This window comes from Wolffia australiana, chromosome 3 (assembly GCF_029677425.1).
Source record: "Wolffia australiana isolate 7733 chromosome 3, ASM2967742v1".
NCBI lineage: Eukaryota > Viridiplantae > Streptophyta > Magnoliopsida > Alismatales > Araceae > Wolffia > Wolffia australiana.
The window spans coordinates 4,788,443-4,792,500 of NC_135837.1; positions in this window are offsets into that span (position 1 = coordinate 4,788,443).

The following is a 4,058-nucleotide window of genomic DNA, read 5'->3' on the forward strand; positions in this document are numbered from 1 at the left end:
TGTTCATCCAATATTTTATTATTCCCTCTCCAAATTAGTCGACCACCCTCAGTTTAGGTTTACTTCAGATGGACTGACAAAGGTGGAGTAACAAAAGAGTTTATTGGAAGTCAATTTAACCAAAGATATGGGGAACTCAATTGAACTCAATATAAACCTTACAATTTTAGTGAAGCATATCATGGAGTAAAAAGTGGAAAAATATTATTCATGGTCTCATAAAGCCTCGGCCACTAGTTCTCAAAATATTTTTCTGCTCCAAAGATAAATTCGCCTGTAATTTGACTTCATTTGTGTTCTAAAAGATTTTATGAATTGGAGAGGACGATAAAAAGTTGGGGAAACCAAATTGCGTAAATCAACAGAAAATATAAGAAACAAAATATTCAATATGGTCAAAGATGATAATTGATTGACTTTTATCTTTCAAGTAAGCCTCCAGATGATCCATGATTAGTAATTAACAAATTTTTTGTTCACTAATTCGTAAAGGAACCTCCATTTAAATGAGCGATAAAATATTCATATTTGTTGAGCTGATATCTTCGTGAATTAGGATCATTTGTTTCGAATTTGGCAAAGTTTGATGAATTGAATATGGTGTTAAACTAAGACTTGACTTATCAAGTGGGGAATAATTAATACCTCATTAGATTGATGCCAACAAGATTAACTTCCTTCTATAATAGATATACGATACTCAATGGTAATCGAAAATCCAAGGCTTGAACACAATCTTGAAATAGTGACAGATATCCACATTCAAGAATCAAGGGCCAGCGACTTCGGGTACAATAACTTTGGATGTTACTACAAAAAGAGAAACTAATCAAAGACGACACGCTATAAATGATACAAGATGAATCTCGAGATCATCAAGCCCCGCTGATACCAATGTGTGACTCTAGAATGTTATTTCTACAAGTCGAGAGCTTTCAATGTTTTCCTATGTTTATTCCAAGGGTTTTTGGGATGATATTGAGAGATGTATATTGAAGCTCTAGCCTTATCTTGTTCTGTACTAATTGAGACTTAACTTTTAAAAAGGGAGTATGAGTAAGCCGGTGAAGGGCAACTAGCAAAAGAGATAACGATGACACGTTCCTCTTCAACATATGTACGTCGTCGACGATCGAATAATGTAGACGTTTGATAGATAGACACATAGAGAGAGAGAGTCAAGGAGATCAATAAAGAAAGATTGAGAAGGATAGAATGATAGAGAGAGAGAGAGAAAGAGTATAAAAGATAGACTGATAGAGGGAGATAGAGAGAGCGAACGACAGATAAATAAAGAGAGATTGAGAAAGATAGACTGGTAGAGAGATAGACAAAGATATACTAATAGATAGATAGTTAGATATACTGATAGATAGATAGAAGATAGATAGATAGATATATACTGATAGATAAATAGATACTGATAGATAGAAAGATATATACTGATAGATAAATAGACACTGATAGATAGATACATACTGAAAGATAAATAGATACCGATAGATAGATAGATAGATAGATAGATATATACTGATAGATAAATAGATATATACTGAGAGATAGATAGATAGATAAATAGATATATACTGAGAGATAGACAGATATACCGATAGATAGATAGATATACTGAGAGATAGAAAGATACACTGATAGATAAATAGATCGACATAGTGAGAGATATATATATGGATAGAGAGAGGAAAGAGACCGAGAGAGAGAGGAGCGGGGAGAGACAGAGAGAGAGAGAGAGAGAGAGAGAGAGAGAGAGAGAGAGAGAGAAAGAGAGAGAGCTTTTAAAACGGGAGAAATCATGAAGTTGTGGGGAAGGTAGGGCTGTACATTTAACGATGAACGTTAGACGGTGTCTTTGTTTTGTTTAATTTCAGCCGCTGCACTCGGACGACAGGGCTAGCCGAGTCCGGAGGAGCCACGGAAGTCTCCTGAAAACCACCGATCTCTTTTGTATACCAAGTCCACCGTCGTCCCAGATGCATAATATCTTACTTGTCTCTCTCTCTCTCTCTCTCTCTCTCTCTCTCTCTCTCTGTATTTCTCTCTCTTTCTGCCACTGTGTGTGTCTCTCTCTCTGCCACTGTCTCTCTCTCTCGCTCTCTCTCGTTCTCATTCTCTCTCCCTCCCAATCTCCCATTTCTCTCTCTGGCCCTCCCTCTGTCTCTCTTTCTGCCTCTCCCTCTCTCGCTCTCGTTGTCTCTCTCCCTATCTCCCATTTCTCTCTCTGGCCCTCTCTCTATCTCCTTATCTCCGCTTTCTCTCTCTGCCCTCTCTCTCTCTCCCTATCTCCTCTTTCTCTCTCGATTTCTCCCTCTCTCTGCCTCTGCCTCTGCCTCTCTCGCCCTCTCTCTGACTCTCCCTCTCTGCATCTTCCTCTCTTTGACTCTCTCTCTCTCTCTCCCTCTCTCTGCCTCTCCCTATCTCTGCCTCTTCCTCTCTTTGACTCTGTCTCTCTCTCTCTCCCTCTCTCTGCGTCTTCCTCTCTTTGACTCTGTCTCTCTCTCTCTCCCTCTCTCTGCGTCTTCCTCTCTTTGACTCTATCTCTCTCTCTCTCCCTCCCTCTCTCTGCCTCTTCCTCTCTTTGACTCTCTCTCTCTCTCACTCTCTCTCTCTCCCTCTCTCTGCCTCTCCCTCTCTTTGCTTATGTCTCTCTCTCTCTCTCGCCCTCTCTCTGCCTCTCCCTCTCTTTGCTTATGTTTCTCTCTCTCTCGTCCTCTCTCTGCCTCTCTCCTCTCTTTGCTTATGTTTCTCTCTCTCTCTCCCTCTCTCTCTCTCTCTCTCTCTTTCTTTATGTCTCTCTCTCTCTCTCGCCCTCTCTCTGCCTCTCCCTCTCTCTGCTTATGTTTCTCTCTCTCTCTCGCCCTCTCTCTGCCTCTCCCTCTCTTTGCTTATGTTTCTCTCTCTCTCTCTCTCTCTCCCTTTCTCTGTCTCTCTCTCTCTTTGCTTATGTTTCTCTCTCTCTCTCGCCCTCTCTCTTCCTCTCGCGCTCTCTGCCTGTTTTTCTCTCTCTCTCTCGCCCTCTCTCTGCCTCTCCCTCTCTTTGCTTATGTTTCTCTCTCTCTCTCGCCCTCTCTCTGCCTCTCCCTCTCTTTGCTTATGTTTCTCTCTCTCTCTCGCCCTCTCTCTGCCTCTCCCTCTCTTTGCTTATGTCTCTCTCTCTCTCTCGCCCTCTCTCTGCCTCTCCCTCTCTTTGCTTATGTTTCTCTCTCTCTCTCGCCCTCTCTCTGCCTCTCCCTCTCTTTGCTTATGTTTCTCTCTCTCTCTCGCCCTCTCTCTCCCTCTCCCTCTCTTTGCTTATGTCTCTCTCTCTCTCTCGCCCTCTCTCTGCCTCTCCCTCTCTTTGCTTATGTCTCTCTCTCTCTCTCTTCCTCTCTCTGCCTCTCCCTCTCTTTGCTTATAACTCTCTCTCTCTCTCGCCCTCGCTCTGCCTCTCCCTCTCTTTGCCTCTGTCTCTCTCTCTCGCCCTCTCTCTGCCTCTCCCTCTCTTTGCTTATGTCTCTCTCTCTCTCTTCCTCTCTCTGCCTCTCCCTCTCTTTGCTTATAACTCTCTCTCTCGCCCTCTCTCTGCCTCTCCCTCTCTTTGCCTCTCTCTCTCTCTGTTTCTCTCGTTCTCTGTTTCTCTCTCACTCTATCTGTTTCTCTCTCACTCTCCCAGTTTCTCTCTCGCTCTATCTGTTTCTCTCGTTCTCTGTTTCTCTCTCACTGTATCTGTTTCTCTCTCACTCTCCCAGTTTCTCTCTCGCTCTATCTGTTTCTCTCTCCCTCTTCGAACATGGAAACTTAAGATTAATGTCCAACAATTTCCCATCAAGTGAGGCTTGAATGCATAATAGATAGGCGGGCTCCACGGCCGTCAATCCGAAAAAACAACTAGGCAGTGACGTGATCTCTCAAAACTTCATCGACGAATAGTCAAGCAAATTTTAATTCCGAATTCATTTCGAAGTGACCTTAGAATCGAAGGCATCGCGGGAATATTTACCAATAAACAGCGGCCGAGTTGCTGTTCAGTCGTTAAACGTACGTCAAGCACCAGGGACACTGAT